This window comes from Notolepis coatsorum (assembly GCF_963971535.1).
Source record: "Notolepis coatsorum genome assembly, contig: SCAFFOLD_1064, whole genome shotgun sequence".
Classification (NCBI taxonomy): domain Eukaryota; kingdom Metazoa; phylum Chordata; class Actinopteri; order Aulopiformes; family Paralepididae; genus Notolepis; species Notolepis coatsorum.
Window position 1 is genome coordinate 45,625 of NW_028170636.1, and position 25,122 is coordinate 70,746.

Sequence of the window (25,122 nt, forward strand, 5' to 3'; positions counted from 1 at the left end):
TCTAAGGTTATGTGGAATTTACAAATCTAGATGTGAAGAAAGATTTTGAAAAGATGTTTTAATTTTCTTTTAAATTGGATAAGTTGCCGGTGAGGAATAGTTAAAGGACGTGGCGAGGAAAGATGACGTATATTCGCTTCCGGTTTGTGCGATGAGCTCTGGGTATCGTAGTTTTAGTGTTTAACGAAGACCACTACACTTCCGCGTTACATTGAAATCGGGGAGGAGATTGCGGGGGGAGCATATGAATGAATGTGGACGAGAGCCGTGATGTAAGTGGTTGCCGATACGGCTGTGGGGGTGCTAGAGACATGATCGAATAGACGTTTATGCGCCTCGCTCTCCTGAACACGGCGTGACCCATAACTAATCGATCAGAACTAAATCGGCAGAGAAAAAGCCCATTTTAAAGCACCTATTCCGCATGGACATGCGCAGAGTGCCCATGGAGTCTGGACGACGCGAGATGACGCTCGAATGAATGTGGACTGTTCTATCAGAGGGGGGAGCTTCGGTGGCCAATGTCCTTTCAGCCGAACAGGATAATGAAAAAATTATCCCACTAAATGGCCAGACGCGTCTTATGGCGACATCTACAATTACCTCATTGAGTCTCCAGGTAGACTAATGTTTATATTTAAGTGCAGCGGTCTGTAGCCACTTACATGACCATCGAAGCTCCCCCCTCTGATGGAACAGTCCACATTCATTCATAATCCAATGTACAGTGTTGTTTGTACAGTTGTACAGTGTCCCCCACCCACCCCTCCTACCCAACCCCCCCCCCCCCCACTCCTACCCAACATATTGTTTTCTGAATGATATTTACTATTATAGATGTTGCATTAAGTTTAAGTAGAATTAACAATTCCCCCCCAAAATCTATCTACTTTCTCTAAATATCTCTCATGTATCTCTGTACATGTCAAAATACTTCCCAAAGGTCAGTGAATACCATGATCACAACACCAGAGGGAGCTCCACAAATCATGTAAAACCCAGATTCGGCTCAAACAAGGGACTAAACACGTTTAGCAATTATGCCACATCAATGTGGAACGCCCTACCCAAAGCTGTAAAGGAATGTGAATCACTACCCACTTTCAATAACACTCTCAAAAAACACCTACGGGAGACTGCAATTCGAAACTGGCCCCTACAAATGTCCTAACCCAGTTGTACAATAAATGACCAAGTATGGCTTTGTCAGTATTCCAATGTACAGTGTACAATGTGTGTCCCCCCCCCACCTCCAATGTACAGCCCCCACCCAACCTCCTCCAATGTAGTTTCTACGTCAAATACACTCTTTTTCTGGACACTTTTGTATCACAAACAGTACTGTATTTGCAAATCTGATATGTCATAAATGTATAGATGTACTGTCTATCTGTATGTCATATATGTTATGATGAATTGAAAATGGGGAACCCTGATGTAAACAAGACGAAAGTCTTTCTCTGGTCTGCAACCCCTTAACAATTGTATGTATTGAGCTGTACTGTACTGTACCCATTCTGCAATCTGTTAATAAACTTTTCAATCAATCAATCAATCAAGAGGCTCTATTGTTATGCCTTATTGCCCAACATTACAAAATTGATTATTCTTATTTATACTAACAATGACTAAATTCACACCATTCAAAAGTGTCATTATCACTGTTTTGTTTAGCTAGAATACCTGCACCACAATATAATTTGTGAATTATTAGCCCACTCACCCCCCACAGAGGTGATAAGAGGCATTGAGTTTCAAAAACACACAAATTATTCAAGAACATGCTTGTCAGAGGATGGTTTATTAATCCAGAAATTGTAAGAATTCTATTTACATGATCTATTATGCCAGTAATACTCTCAGTATTCATTCAGTGTACTCATGCATTCACAGGAATATTGTTAATTGTTCAATATATATATACAAAAAAAATGTAATTGTTTAATTTGGGTTAACCTTCTGTCGTGTGGCAGTGAAAGGGTTAAGTGGCACTTTGGTAATTCACATGTAAAATAGAGTGGTTATTTGTGCTTGACAGGTGAACGCCGAACGCTGCCTAGTCAAAGCAAGTCTGAAATAATGTGAAAAAGAGTTCCAGTAAAAGCATTGTAAAAAGTATTTTTTTTTTGCTGTTTAAAATATATTTTTTCTTGACGTTTCTTTTTATGAAGGAGAGCATGGCGCTGTAATATTATTTAAAGGCACTTAATGCCATTGTAAAATTAAGTGGGAGTGTTGTAATATTATTTAAAGGGACTTGAATGCCATTGTAAAATTAAGTGAGAGTGTTGTAATACAGTACTTTTACCTTACCACTAGATGGCACTATCAGTCACTCTCTTTTTTTTTTTTGCTGCTTAGGCACTCTTTCGAAGTTGGTTTTCGGTTAGAGTTTGTCTTAGAGCATGGCGATAGAACGCCATGATATTCTGTACCCGCAAAAAGCTAAAACAAAAGGCTGGCTGTCACAAAACAGTCACATCTAGAGACCTCAAAACCTACTCTAGCGAGGCCTTTAACCTTGAACTGGAGAGCCTGGACTGGTCAGATGAGCTCAATGGTACACTGGTTGAAGAAACATGGCTTGGCTTCAAAACCAAATTCTCAACAATACTAAACAACATGGCCCCCCTAAGAACCACCAGGGTAAAAAATTGCGCTGAGCCGTGGATGCACACTGAAATACTGACCGTAAAAGTTAAAGTCAGTCAAAGCTTACCAAAAGCACAAGCAGTGAACTCCAAGCCCATGTGACTGAACTCAAACTAGAAAGAAACAGACTAAGAAATGACGTAAACTCCATGATAAAAACTGCAAAAAAAAATCATCAATGACAAAACTGAGGAAAACAAAAATAAACCACATGAACTTTTTAAATTACTCAATAATCAACTAGGCTGCAGTAAAAAACTTAAAATCAGGTTCTCAAACATAAACATAAAGACGGACAACACGCTCATCACAGACAAACTGGATGTAGCCAATTACTTAAACACTTTCTTCACAAACATAGCCACAACACTGATAAACAAACTACCCTCCCACTCAGGGCAGTATGGGGTAGAACACATAGTAGCATACTACAAGAACCTAGGCGTCCACAAAGACGATTTCAAACTGGAAATGGTAACTATACAGATGAGGTACTCAAAAAACTGAGCGCCCTCCAACCGAACAAGGCCACTGACCATGACAACATCCCCTCCAAATTCCTCAGAGACTCAGCAGCCGCCATCACCCCAGTCATCACACACATAATAAACCTCTCCATAAAACAGGGACACGTCCCCAAGGACTTCAAAATTGCGAGAGTAACACCCCTGCACAAAAAGGGCAGCAAATTAGACCCAGGCAACTACCGCCCTGTTTCTATCCTTACATCCATCTCGAAAGTCATGGAAAAAATAGTATACGAACAGGTCGAAAAGTACCTCGCGGATAAAAATCTAATCTACGAATTCCAATCTGGCTTCAGAACATCCCACTCCACTGACACATGCCTTCTCTATTTGAACGACCACATCAAGCAAGAGGTGGACGCGGGCAAATACTGCGGCATGGTCATGCTGGACCTACAAAAGGCCTTCGACACTGTCAATCACACCATTCTGATTGACAAGCTAAAAGCAATTGGTTTTGATAGTCTATCAGTGAGCTGGATGCAATCCTACCTGGAGGGGAGAGAACAGATGGTAGAGGTAAACGGTACTCTACCCCCCCCCCCCTCACAGTGAGCTGTGGTGTTCCACAAGGAAGCATACTAGGACCGCTACTCTTCCTAATTTATGCAAATGACATGTCGTCAGCCTGTGACTGCAACTTGTTCCTGTTTGCGGACGACTCAGCCCTGCTGGTCTCTGACAAGAACAAGTTGCAGGTTGAAAAAACCCTCAGCACGGAACTAGGCAAAATCCGTAAATGCCCAAAACCCCCACTACCTCCTAATAGACAGTCTCCTCCCCACCGCATGTATATATTCCCTCCCCGCCGTATGTATTTCTCTCCCACCCACCCACCCCCTCCTAATGTACAGTCCCCTCCCCATCATATATACTCTGTCAGGATCTAGGGGTAACAGTACTGTATATTTGAATACCGTTTATGTCACAAATGTATCAGTACTAAATACCTATATGTCCCTATGCCATAAATGTCATGTATGTTGTGTATGTCATAAATGTCTATATGAATTGAAAATGGGGGACCCTGATGGAAACAAGACAAACGTCTTTCTCTGGTCTGCATCCCCTTAACAATTGTGTATTGAGCTGTACTGTACTGTACCCATTCTGCAATCTGTTAATAAAATGTTCAATCAATCAATCAAAGTTTGTAGTCACTTGAACTGTGAATTCTAAAAGACAGACACTTCTAAAAGCACCCCTCCCCCAAAGACTAATGAATTGCGTCACCTCCCCCTCCCCTAAATCCCATTTGTCCAATCACATTCTATCACCGCTCAACTGTATGCAGCTTAACAATTGTCTGTCTATCGTCATATTTTTGGCCACAAGTGGCGCTGTTGCGAGTTTGTGGTGGCGCTGTTACAACATTTAGGAAATAGGAGCAGAGAAGAAGATCCCGATTTACAGAGCTAAGATCAACAAGTTAACGTTAGCGCCGCGGTTTGAAACTTTGAAGGTGAGTGTGTAAACTAGTCAATACGATCTTAAACATGTCACAACAGCAGTCATAGTGTATATTTTCAACAATACGTTTGTTTACCAATAGGTTAAAGTGTTTTTGAGTTCGTGTTGGCTTGGCACTGTTTCAACATTTCGATTTAGGTGACTCGACTCAGTCTCGTGTTTTCTGCTACAGCTACAGCTTATCTATCATAATAACGTTACATGTATGGGAGTTTGCAAAGTTTAAATTGTATTAGCTGTTACATTAATACATTGTGTCCTCCTATCTATCTATCTCAAATCTCACTGTCTATCTGCTATGCTTTTATCTTTTACTCAAGTTTATTTGAAATCGAAGACACTCTGACGTCACGAGACCGCCGCCATCTTGGTATGAGGGTAACAAACTGATTTCTACCATCAAATGTGTAAACTGTTAATATGTACCTCAGTTGCGTGTGGGTCAATGAACACACTTGGGTTTATCAAACCGTGGGTTTAGTCTAGATGGAAATAGGGGTCCACGCGCACCCCCCGGAAATGTTTATGCCACCTGATTTTTCTTAATCCTTAAAGTGTCTACTTTCAGAGTCTGCCAGGTGCCAAGCTGAAATAATGTCCGAAAGGCTCAATTTTTAACCCTTTATTGCACCTAACACAAAACCGAAACATTAAAATTTGATGTAGCAAGACTCGAGAGACATAATCTTTGAAGTAAACAACATACAGAGACAAATGAATGCATTTTCCCATACAATTCTGACCCTAGGAATTCAATGAAATGGTTATTTTTTTTACATTTTACAACATTTTGACTATTTCTGGACAAAAACGGCAAACAAATGCAAGAAATGCGTGTCTAACCAACTACATTTTTATTTTTCAAACGCATAGTGAATATTTGTTGACAATCAGTTTTTTTTTCAATCCTCCAACTGTTTATTTGGAAATTATATTGGGTACCAAGCTGAAATAATGTCCCAAAGGCTAGTTTTAACCCTTTATAGCACCTAACCCAAAAATCTAAAAATGAAAATATAATGTAGAAGAGTCATAACTTTTGAAGTAGACAACCAATACATTTACCTTTTCATGTCACTACCAACTTGCTGACCTAAACTACTCATCCTCATCGTCACTGAAGAGATCTTCTAATTCAATTTCTTCCATCTCCAGCTCTTCATCCTCATGCTCGTACTCTCCATCCACTTTACCCACAGACAAAGTTATTGTTGGCGTAATCGGTCACCTTGTCAAGGGCTGCATGCTCTTCTGACTCTGCTCTCTGAGCCAGTACCTCAACAAGAGAAGGAGGGAGGATGGGTCCAATTGCCCAGACCGGTTCCAACACCTCCTCTTCTCCTGTCTTCTCCCAGCCCATGCCTGGATCATGTGGTTTTGGGCTCTTGATTATTGCCTTGTCTGCTCTCTTATAGAAGGCTCGCTGGACATGTGGAATGAGACGGACCTTGGCAGGCGTTCCAGGTCTACTTTTGACTTGGAGTCCAGGACTTTGTCAGCGCCGACCATCTTTCTCATCATTTTCACCCGTACTGTGTCAACTGATGTCATCCGTGCTTGGCCATACATAATGCATGTGAAGCTCTCCATCTCCTCTTGAAGCTCATCAGTGACCATCCAGTCTGCACCAAGCTGCCTGAAAGCTTTGTGGAGTTTACGAGTCTTTTCCAGCTTCTTCAGGGGATTCACCTTGCATTTGCCTTTAAAAGCGCTGATACAGTCCTCCCCAGTAAAGTCGTAGAATCCCAGCAGTGTGCTACAGTAGTCGGGGCCCAGTAATTCCTCAGCAGCAGGGGTAAAGTTGGCATTCTTGGGGAATTTGGGGCCAACTCTTTTGAATGCCAGCTCTGGCAGCGTCTCGGGAGGCGTGATCTTAAGGCTTCTCATCTTGGATGACCTGTCATAGAGAGGAAGGGTCCTTTTCTTGGTGCTCACATGGCTCTCCTTCACTTCTTGAATCATGATTCCCCCGGCGCTGTTTACCACATTTGAACCATGAACGTTGGTGGTGATTCTGTTCAGGTTGTCCCACTCGCTGTGAAAAACAGTGTTTCCCTCGCCAGTGGTGATTTCAGGGGTCATGTTGGTGGACATCTCATCAAAAGCATTGGCCATGGCTGTCTCAAGTTCCATACTGAAGTCGTATGTCTCCGAGTGTCCTAGTCGTGAAAGGATGGTTGTGAGCTGTAAAGATAAACGTTTTTTTGTATCAATATCAAATACCTGTATGAAGCATAGTTGAGCAATGACAATGTAGGACCTCATAAGCAATAAGTTAGTTGATCACTCACCTGTTTGCTTCGATAGAGGTGCCGAAGTGTGGCACACAGGAGGATGTGCTTTTGGAGTTTCACTTCACTTGCTGTTAGTTGCTGCTCGACACTAGGGCTGCACGATTTTGGGAAATAATCTAATTGCAATTTTTCGGACAGATATTGCGATTGCGATTATAATTTTTTTTAAGCAGCCCCACAGAGGTTTATTGTAAAATGCGGCTTGCATCTGGCCTACGCGGTGGGTCTGTTCGGGACACAGTCTGAACATTTTTCTTTTTACCTGGGAATCGATACCGGTACGGTACCCAACGGTACCTTTTTTTCCCTGTACTTTACTCTCCCTCTCTGAAGTAAACTTCACAACACACAATCTAAAACCCCTTACCTCCCTCTCCCAAACTGTTCCTACAACAATTTTTTTTATGTTGCATGATCATGTATATTTTGTATTATAATTTTTTTTGTGTTTAAATATCAACATTATCTGGCAATCCTCAGTAAATACTATCAAATGAGATATGAGACACGTGCACACACACACAGAAAAGGAGAATTGCTTAAATTATTTTAGAATACTTCAGCTAATGAAGTTAAATGTTTATTATCAACTATCCAGTTCGTTTTTATAGTGCAACGTTTTTCTACATTAATTGAACCAGTAGAGAGAGTTGCCCCCACCCCCCCCCCCCACCCTTTCCTTACTCGGCTCAGATGTTTTCTCTGTCTTGAGCAGGGTTAGCTAGGAACAGCTTTCTCAAGCTTCGCACCTTGGGCATGGAATGGGCTACAGGACCATTATCCACTTACACCCCAGTCTCTCTTGGTGAATTTAAATCTGTATTACATAACTTCCTACAAGAAGAATGTTGCTGCTTTCTGTAGTCGGGTCCCAACTGCAAAATTACTGTATTACCCTGTATTATACACTTTTACTATCATGTAGACTATTCTGCTTTGTTTTTGTGTTTACATGTGATGTATTGTATATTGTATACATGCACATTTATTATGTTCTTGTGTGATGTATCGCAAATTTTTATTGCTGTGTGATGTATTGCAAATGTTATTGCTGTCATCTTGGCCAGGTCTCCCTTGCAAAGGAGATCTTGTCTCTCAATGGGACTTCCTGGTTAAAATCTTATTTATTGAATTTTTTTTTAATTGCAGGCGATTTGATAATTGCATCATTACAAATTGCGATTTCGATAAAAAATCGATTAATCGTGCAGCCCTACTCGACACACATCTTGTGTAATCGAATAGACCAGCCTCTGCGTCTTCTCACACTTTTCTTCATCAAGTGTCCCAGTCACCACTGAGCTCAGAAATGGTACAAGATGCTCTGGGAGCAGTTCATCCATTTTCACAGCATCCAGCTTGTGTGCAGTTGGGGGCCATGGTAGCTCCTTTGACTCTTTGAATGCCTTTATAATGTGAGAATTGAGGGTGAGTGCTGCTTCTTGTAGTTAATCAGATGTTCCAAGTTTGTACGCACATTTAACTGCTTCATCTACAGTAATGCTTGAGCTGTATATAAGGTTCAACTCTAGAATATTCACTATGTGCTTTAAAAAATGAAAAGGTAGTTGGTCATACACACGTTTGGTCATTTCTTGCTGTTTTTGTCCAGAAATACAGTCAAAATGTTGTCAAATGTCAACAATAACCATCCCCTTGAATTCCTAGGATCAAAATTGTGTGGGAAAATGTATTTTCGCTCTGTAAGTCGTCTACCTCAAAAGTTATGCCTCTTCTACATTATATTTTCATTTTAAAAAATTTGGGTTAGGTGCTATAAAGGGTTCAAACTAGCCTTTGAGACATTATTTCAGCTTGGTACCCAATATAATCTCAAAATAAACACTTGGAGGATTGAAAAAAAAAATTATTGTCACCAAATATTCACTCTATGCGTATTGTATTGTATTTTTTGTCCAGAAATACAGTCAAAATGTTGTCATGTCAAAAATAACCATCCCATTGAATTCCTACGGTCAGAATTGTATGGACAAATGTATTAATTTGTCTCCATGTTGTTTACTTCAAAGGTTATGCCTCTTGCTACATCACATTTTAATGTTTCGGTTTTGGGTTAGGTGCAATAAAGGGTTAAAAATGGAGCCTTTCGGACATTATTTCAGCTTGGCACCTGGCAGATTCTGAAAGTAGACACTTTAAGGATTAAGAAAAATCAGGTGGCATAAAAAGTTCCGGGGGGTGCGCGTGGACCCCTATTTCCATCTAGACTAGTTTATTTAACATCTAGTTGTGACGTGACGACAAGAGCAGGTTCACAGTAGCGAGGCAGTTTGTAAGCAGTAGTACTACAGGTACGGTGGCTCGTAGTAGACGATAGTCAAACTGGATAATCATTTAGCCAATGATCTACAAAATGCATGCGTTGAGCTCCGTTTTTATTACATGGAATTATAAACAAAAGGTCAAGAGCAATGCGTTTGGTTAGCAGACATGTCCAAAAAAGGAGTAGAGGGAAGCTAAGCTTATTGATCCCTACCCCCTTACATTTATGTTTGTTCTTCCATTAATTTGACTAGATATAACATAATTTAGTATAGGGCTGGGCGATATGGAAAAAAATCATATCGCGATAACGATATGATAATTTTATTTTATTTCTCGATATCGATAATTATCGAATTGTTATAAGTATAAAAAAAAAAAAAAAAAAATTTTAACAACAGATGTTTGTTTATTTTGCAGAAATTCTTTGTCATTGCCGCCATCTTCAGTGTTACATCCCCTCACACTCCAGTTCTCAGGCTGCAGCTGGTTTAAAAGCTAAAGTAAACCGGCTTCTCTGCTGGCTGTGGCTCCAGAGGAGTTGAACAGTTCTGGCTCTGCTCGTTTATTTTCGATCTTTTGGCGCTTTTTTGGTGGACAAACCACCGCACTGTGACTCGTGACTGGAGTCTAGTTCTGCTAGCACACATAGCCTACTGTGTACAGATGGTTTCAAAATGTATTTTAAATTCGAAAGCAAACAAAATAAATGGACAAGAGAGAAATAAATCTGAATTTGGTCAGTATTGTCATTTGGACAAGCAAAGCCATTACTTTAAGTTGCAGGCAAGAAAGACAAGTCTGTCCACTGTCTCTGGTTTTAAAACTGCCCTGTTGCAGGTAAAAAAGGAAAAAAAAGATTTTTCGATTTTTTTTTATTTCGATATTCGATATCGATTATTAAAATATATCGCGATATTTATCGTTATCGTTATATCGCCCAGCCCTAATTTAGTATATTACAATATAGAATATACTTTTACTTATACCGGTATTTAAAAGAGAAAAATCAAATAAAATTGATTCACTTGACAGCAGTGAATATAGTACAGCACTACATAACACAATATAACATAACTTTGTTTATCCTCATTACTCATTTCTGTATTTCTCTAATGTGTGTTTTTTTTAGCTGCTTTTTAAATTGTGCTACATGTTTACTCAGTTTGATGTATTCAGGTAAATTATTCCACAACTTCACTCCACACACCGATATGCACATGCTTTTCAGCGTAGTGTGTACCATTTGTTGTTTAAGATTAAGATTCCCTCTCCCTCTTAAGTTATATTCTCCTTCCCTGTCTCTGAACCATTTTTTAATGTTGCCTGGGATTAGTTTGTATCTGGCTTTGTATACAATGAGGGCAGTTTTTAAATCCACTAGATCCATACATTTCAATGCTTGTAGCTTTATAAATAAGCAGGCATTAAAGCGTTCCGTCTCCAGACTGATTTCTGTCAATTTGATTGGAAGATCCGTCAATTTGATTCGCAGTCTGACGGAATTGGCTACCTTGGTATAATATGATTTGTAGATGCATACAGATTGAAACAAAATTGAGCCAATCAGAGGCGCCAAATATCATGAAAAAGGGCATTTTTATCGCGCCAAGCAGTCATTGTCACTCAGCGACTCGAGAGACAGGATTACCCTCTAATTCTGCACTCCGATACCATATGACGTAATTTATCAACAACACGTGCGGTCTGCTGAGTGAGCATTATAAAACAAATGTTTTTAATCAACCGCGAATTAAGTGTCAATGCCGTTTGTCATTTTAACAGCAGATACTTTCTTAAATGGCATCGTCCCGACAGCAGTCTGACGGGGAGCTCTGATGGGTTCGCTTGCTGGTGTTATTAGCATTAGCTGTAGAGCTAACCGAAAAGCTAGTTTTAGCTTTAACGTTACCTTGGCTAAAGTTGGGTCTATTCATAATCCAGCAATAATGGTTGCAGACCTGCAAGCAAAGTACAGCAGTTGGCACAGGAGTATTCCAAGGTAAATCACTTTTTCACCAGTAACGTTATATGGTCTTATTTCCATCTAACGTTAGCTCATGCTAACCTAGCTCACGCTAACGTGGTCACTGATCGACCTCTCGCACACAATTAATGACATGTTGCGGACAGCCATATCGGTGGCAATGTTTAGCTTTTAGTGCCAAATGATAAGAGTCTGAGGCGGAGTCTCAAAAGAGAATGTTGAATATTTATTGTGCAAAAATCACAACAGAGCCTCTGCTACTAACTGAAGTTACCGGAGCCTTCTGGAGTGCAACAACATATAACGTCCGTGCGGAATCAATGTCCCAACAACCATTCCGTGGGTGAACTCATTGAGATAGTTGTCAATTAATGATACTAATACTAATCTATACAATCACCTGTTGTTGAATAAATACCATTACTTTATAGTTATTACTAAAAAAAAAACAGTATAAAACAGTAGCTGTAAAGAAAAAAAAGATTTGTATAATTTATATTTAAAAAAATATATATTTTAATGTATGCACTGGTATCGGATCAGTATCGGTATCGGCCGATACCCAAAAAATGGTATCGGAACATCTCTAGTTTGTTCAAACTAACACAATGGTTCAAAGTAATGGGAAAAGGGTGCTAGCTCGCCATCAATCAGAAGCTTGCATTCACGCTCTCCAGCACACAGCCTCCCTGCCTGGCACAACAACCACAACAGTAGTGTCTATAGTCACAGTCAGGACAGTAGGCTCTACAAGTAGGCTCCCTTAAAACGCTAACGCTATTAAAAAAAAATACAGTGGAGGTTAAAATAAGAATATGACTTGGCCTGAAAAAAAGTTCAGTCAGGAGAATTTGTTTTGCTTTAATCCCTGTAAATAAGTTATTAGTGTGTTCATAATATCCTACATTGTTGATTATTCTTATTGCTTTTTTTGCATGGTGCATATTGGCTGTAGAGTGCTTTTGTAGGTATTACCCCACACCTCCGCACAGTAGCTCATATAGTCATATACCATAGGAAGAGTGTACAGTACAGTGTATACAGTGTTTTTTGGTTTAGAATGTGCCTTATCTTGCATAAAACACCAACACTCCGTGCCAATTTAGTCCTGACATATTTGATATGAGGTTTCCAGTTGAGTTTGTTCACAGTATCCATAATTTAATTTTTATCCGTTTTTCTCAAGAAGATGGTACTTGTGTTTCGTTATATAAAATAATTAGAAACACCTCCCCCTTGTGGCGGGGTTATCTCCTCTGCCAGTTTACATTAACAAAGAATCTGTTGAATCTTTCTGCCACCTCATTTTTCTTACTTACTGACTTTCCCTCATCTATAAATTAATCTGGAAAGCCAGAACTGTTGATTTATTTCTTAGAATTGAGTTTCGAACCTGTCCATCTCACAACTGATGTCTCTACAGGTGTGTGTGCGTGTCGTGGTGGCTTGGGGCGCAGCGACACGAGAAGGCCTGAGCTCAGTGTTTTGGGCACATGTAGTGATGCAAGATATATCGGCCGCTGATATAATATCGGCCGATATGGCCGTTTCTTTACACATCGGTATCGGTCCGATATCAAGATTGGGCCGATATAAAAAATTATTATTATTTTTTTTACATGTTTTGGCCTTAAAGGGGAGATGAAGCGTTAAACAATATGAGCCTAGTTTGTTTGTTGTGTACCTTGGGTAAGACATGGTCCTATAATCAAATGTGAAATCCTGCTTATTTGTCTGAAAACTCGTATTCAATTTAATATTTAATATATTTATTATTGTTGTGAGAGTAAGAATGCTTAAGTGCCTGTAGTAAACTGTGCCGTACTGTGTTTAAGCCAGAGCAGCAGACGGAGGACCTGTTGGTTCTGACCGAGTCCTGGTTCTGCCTGCTGTCCCACCAGCCCATAGACATGTTCCGGGGAAATCAGCACACAGCCTGAGCTGCACTGTGGGGCGATGAGCATATTCACTGAGTACTGAGCACAATGTTGCCACTGTCTCCTCCATAGACATATATAAAGACTAGATGACTCACTGGCCAAGTTAGTAGACAACATTGTCCTAATAAATTAAATGAGTCATATAAATCTTCAATCGCAGCAGGGACCTCAACAGGGGCCGCACCATTGTGCAGGGCTGGGGGTTTTCAGCACATTTTATTATCATAAAATGTGTTTCTTGATATGAAAATGTGCTTCTTGATATGAAAAGTATCTGACTGATGCACCTAAATTATGTATTTCTGTTTGTCTCAGGTGATGTGATTACTCAACAGTTTGGGGACTTTCTGTCTGTTGAAGCAAGAGATAACGGCTTCCTCGCCTACGGGAAGGCTGGGTCCTGGTCCTGGCCCAGCTCATCACAAAATCCAACACCCTCAGGAAGCGCCAGAGAAAAGATGGTGGAACTAAAAATGGTTGAAGCAGAATTGGAGAAGAGGGCCATAGAACTGCGATACATGCCCCCCACATGACATTATATACATTGGAGAGTATATACATTTGAGGGGGAAGAAACTGTACATTGGAGGAGGTGGGGGTTGAGTAGGTGGGGCGGGGGGGGGGGGTAACTGTTCATTGGAGGGGGTTGGGTTATAGTCCAGTCATTATAGGCCAGAATTAGGCTAAACCTAGGACAAATTGCAACATTAGCAAACTCAACTGATTTTGTATCCTCAATATGTCTTTAGTGAGAGAAAAAAAGTCCCAAGGAATCCCATCATGGGAAATGTGTTTTTTTTCAATGTTTTGTTACCCCTATAGTCCAGTCATTATAGGCCAGAATTAGGCTAAACCTAGGACAAATTGCAACATTAGCAAACTCCCTCAATATGTCTTTAGTGAGAGAAAAAAAGTCCCAAGGAATCCCATCATTTCAATGTACTTGATTGCTGGCAGGATCACTGACGACACTGTCTTTCAGAGATTGTGACGCGTTCAAATTTTGAGGTAGCTCAAAAGTAAAGATACCATTTGATTCTAGACAACCTCGGGTTTCCAATGAGACCAACCATGTCATGTTACCTCATTGGAAAGGGGGCTACATACCTAATTATTCAAAGTTAAGATGATTTTTTTTGGGGAGGGAAATATGGCCATCACCATTTTTCAAATGGTCCCTTGGCCTTCTACCTCAATATATGTTAATGAAATGGGTTACATGGGTACCTACAAGCCTCCCCTATACAGACATACCAAATGTATGTTAAGCCCATGTAGTTTTGTGCAAGAATCATGTAGTGTTTTGCATGCTGTACAAATATGTAGTTTCCGCCTATTATAAAAACCCCCATCTCCATGGACCTATCCCCACGGACATAAACCCTTGAGCCCCATCCTCGTGGACTGAGCTCCACAGAGCCTATCTACTAATATTCCAAGAAGAAAAAAATTTCTTTATCAAATGTTTTGATTAGTTCTAGCGTGTATGCTAATTGGTGCATATCAAATAAGATAATGTGTGATTTGCATGAGTAAACAGAATAATTCAATGAAGTTGTGATTGACTTTTTTTCTTGTCTTTGTGTGTGTAATCAGCTTGTGAGTTTTTATAGTGATATCTAAAAGTAAAATTTTCACCACTGTTATAATCGATATGAACATATATAGGTCGTTTTCAAAACTTTCCCATGATGGGATTCCTTGGGAGTTTTTTTCCCTCACTAAGGACATAATGAGGATACAAAATCAGTTGAGTTTGCTACTGTTGCAATTTGTCCTAGGTTTTTTCATATAATGACTGGACTATTAGGACATTTACAGAGGCCAGTTTCGAATTGCAGTCTCCCGTAGGTGTCCCTTGAGAGAGGTTTTGAAAGTGGGTAGTGATTCACATTCCTTTACAGCTGTGGGTAGGGCGTTCCACATTGATGTGGCATAATGTTTGTTTGTTATGTTTTAATAAACATCTTTGGACCATGTGTAAATTTTTTATTCAAATACAAAAGTCTGGTGCAAATTTCGCTTGAATACGCTCATTGGAAATACATTTACTGAACAAAATGTTGATGTGTTCAATAATTATTTCCCCCACTGTACACTGCTATCATACATAGTTATATGGGTTATATGCAGGTGTATAAGTAGGTATATAGAATTATTATGGTTATATATGCTGTAAATATAAATTAATACTCTTGATTCCAGTCCAGTTCTGCTTGTGGAGCAGACCTCAATCACACTAATCTGTAAATTCAACTAAATTTATTTATTTAATAAACATTTATATGTAAACATGCCAGATTGTAGCTATAAACTCATTTCCATCTACAAACTTTAACACACTTGGGTGGTTACTGTATAAAGTAGTAAGTCACTGGATGGTAACCTGGTTACTGTATTATTAAAAACGGTAAGTCACTATGGTGAATATTAGGGATGTCCGATATTATCGGCCGATATCGGCAGTAAAATGTGATATCGGTATCGGTAAATTTTTTTTTACATTTATTTAACCTTTATTTACCCAGGCAAGCAAGTAAGAACCAATTCTTATTTGATTTATTGTCAAAAGTATGCATGTTGGTTTAATTCAACAACAAGATATATGTAATGTTAATTTTTACTTTTTTAATTATCATATTTTGCACAGATAATGCTTACATTTAGAAAGCCTTTTGAATGCATCCAGTGAAATTATTAATTACCTGAAATTATTCAGTTTTTTTGGGGGGAAACCCTGCATATATCGGTATCGGTTGATATCGGTATCGAAATTAAGAGTTGGACAATATCGGAATATCGGTATCGGTAAAAAAGCCAATATCGAGCATCCCTAGTGAATATAAAACGTTAAGTGGATGGTTACTGTATAAACGGTTTCCATCTAGTCCCTTTGCACGTTGATGTGAACACAAAACATGCAAAGAACATGCAATACAAAGATAATAAACGTACATACTAATTGTGTAGTAGTTAGTTATTATTGTATTAATATTCTACAGTATCGGCAGATCGCTGCCATCTCAAATGAATCTTCTGTACATCCCTGCAAGAAAGCCATTGAGAATATATATAGTGTGTTATTTAATTTCTTTAATCCATATGTGTTGTCTGGAAGCACTTTGCCGTATTCTATTATAATATTTTTTTTGTTTGTGTTGTATGTTACATACGTCTGGTGGCAATCAATTTCCCCATTTGGTGATTAATAAAGTATATTCTCTCAAATCATTTTCAATTCTCCGTTTTCTATCAACAAATCTCGCATATCCTTGTCAGACAGATTGCCATACATTCTAACAACTTCAGCCATTTCTCTACTATACTACTGTAACGTTGAATCTTGAGACGCAACTATATTTGAACGGAACTGCAAACTTGAACCACGGCCGCTGTCCGCCCCGCCCCCAGACTTCAGAATGACCCAATCAAATGCGCTCTGTCATTGAAATGCAAATACCAGCATCTGCGTCATGTACCACGCCCCTAGACGTCCGCCCCCAGACGTTGCTACTCATCCCAGCTAGTTCATTCGCAGGTTGCGAATGAACTAGCTGGGTACCCAACTAGTTCATTCGCAGGTTGCGAATGAACTAGCTGGGTACCCAACTAGCTCATTCGCAAAATGATCCTTGCGAATGAACTAGCTGGGTACCCAGCTAGCTAGGTCATCTTTGCGAATGAACTAGTTGGGTACCCAGCTAGTTCATTCGCAAAATGATCCTTGCGAATGAACTAGCTGGGTACCCAGCTAGCTAGGTCATCTTTGCGAATGAACTAGTTGGGTACCCAGCTAGTTCATTCGCAAAATGATCCTTGCGAATGAACTAGCTGGGTACCCAGCTAGCTAGGTCATCTTTGCGAATGAACTAGTTGGGTACCCAGCTAGTTCATTCGCAAAATGATCCTTGCGAATGAACTAGCTGGGTACCCAGCTAGCTAGGTCATCTTTGCGAATGAACTAGTTGGGTACCCAGCTAGTTCATTCGCAAAATGGTCCTTGCGAATGAGCTAGCTGGGTACCCAGCTAGCTAATGTGTCAGCTAGCTGGGTACCCAGCTAGCTCATTCGCAAGGACCATTTTGCGAATGAGCTAGCTACTAGCTGAGGCAAAATTTGGTGTAAAGCCTATGGGACAAAGCCGGCTAGTTAACTAGCTAAGACACGTGCTACCTAGCTAGCTGGGTACCCAGCTAGCTGACACATTTGCAACCTAGGTAGTGAGCTAGCTCATTCGCAAATGTGTCTTTGCGAATGAGCTAGCTAGGTACCCAGCTAGCTAGGTCATCTTTGCGAATGAGCTAGTTGGGTACCCAACTAGCTCATTCGCAAAATGATCCTTGCGAATGAACTAGCTGGGTACCCAGCTAGCTAGGTCATCTTTGCGAATGAACTAGTTGGGTACCCAACTAGCTCATTCGCAAAATGATCCTTGCGAATGAACTAGCTGGGTACCCAGCTAGCTAGGTCATCTTTGCGAATGAACTAGTTGGGTACCCAGCTAGTTCATTCGCAAAATGATCCTTGCGAATGAACTAGCTAGGTACCCAGCTAGTTCATTCGCAAAGACACATTAGCTAGCTGGGTACCCAGCTAGCTAGGTCATCTTTGCGAATGAGCTAGTTGGGTACCCAGCTAGTTCATTCGCAACCTGCGAATGAACTAGCTGAGATGAGTAGCAACGTCTGGGGGCGGACGTCTAGGGGCGTGGTACATGACGCAGATGCTGGTATTTGCATTTCAATGACTTGATTGATTGATTGATTGATTGATTGATTGATTGATTGATTGATTGATTGATTGATTGAAAAGTTTATTAACAGATTGCAGAATGGGTACAGTACAGTACAGCTCAATACATACAATTGTTAAGGGGATGCAGACCAGAGAAAGACTTTCGTCTTGTTTACATCAGGGTCCCCCATTTTCAATTCATCATAACATCATAACATCATAATAACATAACATCATAACATTCATTTAACGTTATGCAGTGTTTGTGAATGTTAAATGTGGGGAATGTTTGTGCTGCTGTGACACATTAAGCCTTGGCTCACCCTTGAGTTACCATATTGTGCTTCCTTTATGTTAATAAATATCATTTTTGTTTACAAACCTGGTCATTTTGAGTTACCATATTGTGCTTCCTTTATGTTAATAAATATCATTTTTGTTTACAAACCTGGTCATTTCTGTCAACCAATGAGCTGACAGAACCACCCTCCACCCCCAAACACCCTCTGCTCCGCCCCAAAACAGCCCTCCGGTCCACCCCCAAACACCCTCCGCCCCCAAACACCATCAGCTAGCTGGTTAACCAACTAGCTCATTCCCAAAATGGCCCTTGCGAATGAGCTAGCTAGCTACCCAGCTAGTTGATTCGCAAGGACAACCTAGCTAGCTGGGTACCCAGCTAGCTCATTCGCAAAGACATATCTGCAACCTAGGTAGTGAGCTAGCTCATTCGCGAATGTGTCTTTGTGATTGAACTAGCTGGGTACCCAGCTAGCTAGGTAATCTTTGCGAATGAGCTAGTTGGGTACCCAGCTAGTTCATTCGCAAAATTGTCCTTGTGAATGAGCTAGCTAGGTACCCAGCTAGCTAGAAAATGGGAATAAATGTTAAAACGGCTTGCCATACGCCTCAGGGGGTGTGCGAGCAGTGCGGTCGCACAGGGCCTCGCGGGAAGGGGGGCCTCGCACATTTTTTTTTTTTTTTTTTATATAATGTTTGTAATTCTTTTAATTTTTTAAATTTTTATTTTTTTTTGCGAGGCCCCCCTTCCCGCGAGGCCCTTTTTCATCACAGACCTAAAATCTTGCTTATATGCTTATATATTTCACATTAGACACGTTTGTAGAATGTTCCTGGCTCTGCTGCTCTGCAGCAGACGTACTCACTATTGGAGCTCTGGGGCTCTGCAGTAACCTATTTTAGCGATAGGTTAGTCTTATAATGTTTTAAATGTATGAGTGTTGTGTTATTGTCGTGTTTTTGTTGTGGCCTAACAGCCCTGGGACCATGACGGAAATAAGGGTTTTACTCTTTCTCATGTTATCCTTTGGATCCTTGTTGTGTGTTTTTAATCTATCAATAAAATAAAATCAAGTAGTAGTAGTAGTAGTAGTAGTAGTAGTAGTAGTAGACAGTAGTAGTAGTAGTAGTAGTAGTAGTAGTAGTAGTAGTAGTAGTAGTAGTAGTAGTAGTAGTAGTAGTAGTAGTAGTAGACAGTAGTAGTAGTAGTAGTAGTAGTAGTAGTAGTAGTAGTATTAGTAGTAGTAGTAGTAGTAGTAGTAGTAGTAGTAGTAGTAGTAATAGTAGCGGTAGTAGTAGTAGCAGTAGTAGTAGCGGTAGTAGTAGTAGTAGTAGTAGTAGTAGTAGTAGTAGTAGTAGTAGTAGTAGTAGTAGTAGTAGTAGTAGTAGTAGTAGTAGTAGTAGTAGTAGTAGTAGTAGTAGTAGTAGTAGTAGTAGTAGTAGTAGTAATAGTAGCGGTAGTAGTAGTAGCAGTAGTAGTAGCGGTAGTAGTAGTAGTAGTAGTAGTAGTAGTAGTAGTAGTAGTAGTAGTAGTAGTAGTAGTAGTAGTAGTAGTAATAGTACTCAGGGCCGCCTCAGGGGGTGTGCGAGCAGTGCGGTCGCACAGGGCCTCGCGGGAAGGGGGGCCTCGCACATTTTTTATTTTTTTTTTATATAATGTTTGTAATTCTTTTAATTTTTTAAATTTTTATTTTTTTTTGCGAGGCCCCCCTTCCCGCGAGGCCCTTTTTCATCACAGACCTAAAATCTTGCTTATATGCTTATATATTTCACATTAGACACGTTTGTAGAATGTTCCTGGCTCTGCTGCTCTGCAGCAGACGTACTCACTATTGGAGCTCTGGGGCTCTGCAGGCCCAGAGGGAGGGAGGGGTTACATCATGTGTACGCCGGCGTGCGTCAGCTGCGTTTGACTATTTCGCGCGTGCAGCTTTGGAGGTTATGCTTAGTTATGCAAGCCAAAACGAAGAGGTCATTCGGCAGATGGACTGAAGGTGAAAGTTGTTGCATGTTAGACAGTTCAGTCAGGCTAGCCATCCCGGCTCGCGTTTAAATCTCGCACAGGGCCTCGCATTTCTCCCAGGCGGCCCTGATAGTAGTAGTAGTAATATTAGTAGTAGTAGTAGTAGTAGTAGTAGTAGTAGTAGTAGTAGTAGCAGTAGTAGCGGTAGTAGTAACAGTAGTAGTAGCAGTAGTAGTAGTAGTAGTAGTAGTAGTAGTAGTAGTAGTAGTAGTAGTAGTAGTAGTAGTAGTAGTAGTAGTAGTAGTAATAGTAGCGGTATAGTAGTAATAGTAGCGGTAGTAGTAGTAGTAGTAGTAGTAGTAGTAGCGGTAGTAGTAGTAGTATTAGTAGTAGTAGTAGTAGTAGTAGTAGTAGTAGTAGTAGTAGTAGTAGTAGTAGTAGTAGCAGTAGTAGCGGTAGTAGTAACAGTAGTAGTAGCAGTAGTATTGGTAGTAGCAGTAGTAGTGGTGTTCCACAAGGAACCATACTAGGACCGCTACTGTTCCTAATTTATGCAAATGACATGTCGTCAGCTTGTGACTGCAACTTGTTCCTGTTCGCGGACAACTCAGCCCTGCTGGTCTCTGACAAGAACAAGTTGCAGGTTGAACAAACCCTCAGCTCAGAACTCGGCAGAATCTGCACCTGGCTCGCTGATAACAAACTATCATTACACATGGGTAAAACAGAGTCCATTCTCTTTGGATCAAATAATAAACTCGGCAAGGCCGACGGCTTCTCAGTTACAGTGGGTGACAATATTGTCACAAGGAAAGATGAAATTACCTACCTGGGTTCCATCCTAGAGGCAAATCTTTCCTGTGACAAAATGGCATCCAATGTAATAAAAAAAAGTCAACCAACTTCACTCCTCTCTCCTCTCTCTCACTTCACTCCTCTCTCCTCTCTCACTTCACTCCTCTCTCCTCTCTCACTTCACTTCCTCTCTCGCACTTCACTCCTCTCTCCTCTCTCACTTCACTCCTCTCTCCTCTCTCACTTCACTCCTCTCTCCTCTCTCACTTCACTCCTCTCTCCTCTCTCACTTCACTCCTCTCTCCTCTCTCACTTCACTTCCTCTCTCGCACTTCACTCCTCTCCTCTCTCTCACTTCACTGGACCACATACCACTTTAACACTCCTCTCTCCTCTCTCTCACTTCACTCCTCTCCTCTCTCACTTCTCTCCTCTCTCTCACTTCACTCCTCTCTCCAAGTCCAAGTCATCAAGGTTGAGTCCACTCAAAGGTCTACTGTACGTTTATTTTTTCAATAATAAATAACTGTATTTATCAATTAACAAGTCTGAGTCCTCGTCTTCCGAATGCAGTCAAAGCTGGAGTCCAAGTCCAAATCCGAGTCATCACTGCTCGAGTCCAAAATGAGTCACGAGTCCTGAAAATCAGTCCTGGACTCGAGTACTACCAGTGGTGAAAAGTAACTAAGTATTTTTACTCAATACCACTTGTGTATTGTTTTTTTTGCTACCGGGCAGTCCGGTAGAAAGAGAGAGAGGAAACATGGGAGATAGACGGGGGGAAGACATTCGGCAAAGGTCGCTGTGTCCGGGAGTCGAACCTGCGGCGGCCGTGTTGCGACGCAGCGCAGTACGTGGTGCGCTACTTGAGCGCCCCATACTCAATACCACTTTAACATGACCTTTAATCAGAGCAGCATAAGTGGACCACACACCACTTTAACATAACCTTTAATCAGAGCAGCATAAGTGGACCACACACCACTTTAACATAACCTTTAATCAGAGCAGCATAACTGGACCACACACCACTTTAACATGACCTTTAATCAGAGCAGCATAACTGGACCACATACCACTTTAACATAACCTTTAATCAGAGCAGCATAACTGGACCACACACCACTTTAACATGACCTTTAATCAGAGCAGCATAACTGGACCACATACCACTTTAACACAACCTTTAATCAGAGCAGCATAACTGGACCACACACCACTTTAACATAACCTTTAATCAAAGCAGCATAACTGGACCACACACCACTTTAACGTAACCTTTAATCAGAGCAGCATAACTGGACCACATACCACTTTAACATCACCTTTAATCAGAGCAGCATAACTGGACCACATACCACTTTAACATAACCTTTAATCAGAGCAGCATAACTGGACCACATACCACTTTAACATAACCTTTAATCAGAGCAGCATAACTGGACCACATACCACTTTAACATAACCTTTAATCAGAGCAGCATAATTGGACCACATACCACATTAACATAACCTTTAATCAGAGCAGCATAACTGGACCACATACCACTTTAACATAACCTTTAATCAGAGCAGCATAACTGGACCACATACCACTTTAACATCACCTTTAATCAGAGCAGCATAACTGGACCACATACCACTTTAACATCACCTTTAATCAGAGCAGAATAATAGGTTAGTCTTATAATGTTTTAAATGTATGAGTGTTGTGTTATTGTCGTGTTTTTGTTGTGGCCTAACAGCCCTGGGACCATGACGGAAATAAGGGTTTTACTCTTTCTCATGTTATCCTTTGGATCCTTGCTGTGTGTTTTTAATCTATCAATAAAATAAAATCAAGTAGTAGTAGTAGTAGTAGTAGTAGTAGTAGTAGTAGTAGTAGTAGTAGTAGACAGTAGTAGTAGTAGTAGTAGTAGTAGTAGTAGTAGTAGTAGTAGTAGTAGTAGTAGTAGTAGTAGTAGTAGTAGTAGTAGTAGTAGTAGTAGTAGTAGTAGTAGTAGCAGTAGTAGTAGTAGTAGTAGTAGTAGTAGTAGTAGTAGTAGTAGTAGTAGTAGTAGTAGTAGTAGTAGTAGTAGTAGTAGTAGTAGTAGTAGTAGTAGTAGTAGTAGTAGTAGTAGTAGTAGTAGTAGTAGTAGTAGTAGTAGTAGTAGTAGTAGTAGTAGTAGTAGTAGTAGTAGTAGTAGTAGTAGTAGTAGTAGTAGTAGTAGTAGTAGTAGTAGTAGTAGCAGTAGTAGCGGTAGTAGTAACAGTAGTAGTAGCAGTAGTAGTGGTAGTAGCAGTAGTAGTGGTGTTCCACAAGGAACCATACTAGGACCGCTACTGTTCCTAATTTATGCAAATGACATGTCATCAGCTTGTGACTGTAACTTGTTCCTGTTCGCGGACAACTCAGCCCTGCTGGTCTCTGACAAGAACAAGTTGCAGGTTGAACAAACCCTCAGCTCAGAACTCGGCAGAATCTGCACCTGGCTCGCTGATAACAAACTATCATTACACATGGGTAAAACAGAGTCCATTCTCTTTGGATCAAATAATAAACTCGGCAAGGCCGACGGCTTCTCAGTTACAGTGGGTGACAATATTGTCACAAGGAAAGATGAAATTACCTACCTGGGTTCCATCCTAGAGGCAAATCTTTCCTGTGACAAAATGGCATCCAATGTAATAAAAAAAGTCAACCAACTTCACTCCTCTCTCCTCTCTCTCACTTCACTCCTCTCTCCTCTCTCTCACTTCACTCCTCTCTCCTCTCTCTCACTTCACTCCTCTCTCCTCTCTCACTTCACTCCTCTCTCCTCTCTCACTTCACTCCTCTCTCCTCTCTCACTTCACTCCTCTCTCCTCTCTCACTTCACTCCTCTCTCCTCTCTCACTTCACTTCCTCTCTCGCACTTCACTCCTCTCCTCTCTCTCACTTCACTGGACCACATACCACTTTAACACTCCTCTCTCCTCTCTCACTTCACTCCTCTCCTCTCTCACTTCTCTCCTCTCTCTCACTTCACTCTCTCTCTCTCTCTCTCCTTCACTCCCCTCTCTCCTCTCTCTCACTTCACTCCTCTCTCTCTCTCTCACTTCACTCCTCTTTCTCCTCTCTCTCACTTCTCTCTCCTCTCTCCTGCTCTGCTTCACTCTCTGCAATCAACTCAACTGAGTCCTATATGGCAATTAGACGTCCTGTCCTAAAGGGGCAGTGCTGCCAATGGGCCACGTTGCAGGCCACAACATCGCAGCGGCGTCAGTGTTGTATTCGAGTCCCTAAATCTCGAGTCCGAATCCAAGTCCAAGTCATCAAGGTTGAGTCCACTCAAAGGTCTACTGTACGTTTATTTTTTCAATAATAAATAACTGTATTTATCAATTAACAAGTCTGAGTCCTCGTCTTCCGAATGCAGTCAAAGCTGGAGTCCAAGTCCAAATCCGAGTCATCACTGCTCGAGTCCAAAATGAGTCACGAGTCCTGAAAATCAGTCCTGGACTCGAGTACTACCAGTGGTGAAAGTAACTAAGTATTTTACTCAATACCACTTGTGTATTGTTTTTTTGCTACCGGGCAGTCCGGTAGAAAGAGAGAGAGGAAACATGGGAGATAGACGGGGGGAAGACATTCGGCAAAGGTCGCTGTGTCCGGGAGTCGAACCTGCGGCGGCCGTGTTGCGACGCAGCGCATACGTGGTGCGCTACTTGAGCGCCCCATACTCAATACCACTTTAACATGACCTTTAATCAGAGCAGCATAACTGGACCACACACCACTTTAACATAACCTTTAATCAGAGCAGCATAACTGGACCACATACCACTTTAACATGACCTTTAATAAGAGCAGCATAACTGGACCACATACCACTTTAACATGACCTTTAATCAGAGCAGCATAACTGGACCACATACCACTTTAACATGACCTTTAATCAGAGCAGCATAACTGGACCACATACCACTTTAACATAACCTTTAACCAGAGCAGCATAACTGGACCACATACCACTTTAACATAACCTTTAATCAGAGCAGCATAACTGGACCACATACCACTTTAACATAACCTTTAATCAGAGCAACATCACTGTACCACATACCACTTTAACATAACCTTTAATCAGAGCAGCATAACTGGACCACATACCACTTTAACATAACCTTTAATCAGAGCAGCATAACTGGACCACAT

General features: G+C 40.8%; 1 long non-coding RNA gene across 1 annotated transcript; it reads left to right on the forward strand.

Annotated features, from left to right (window-relative positions):
- The first annotated feature begins 4,557 nt into the window (after nucleotides 1-4,557).
- LOC311248479 lies at nucleotides 4,558-13,739 on the forward strand. The gene is made up of 3 exons (XR_014620954.1): nucleotides 4,558-4,641; nucleotides 4,970-5,027; nucleotides 13,469-13,739. It is a non-coding gene; the product is annotated as an uncharacterized lncRNA (long non-coding RNA).
- The last annotated feature ends 11,383 nt before the right edge of the window (nucleotides 13,740-25,122 follow it).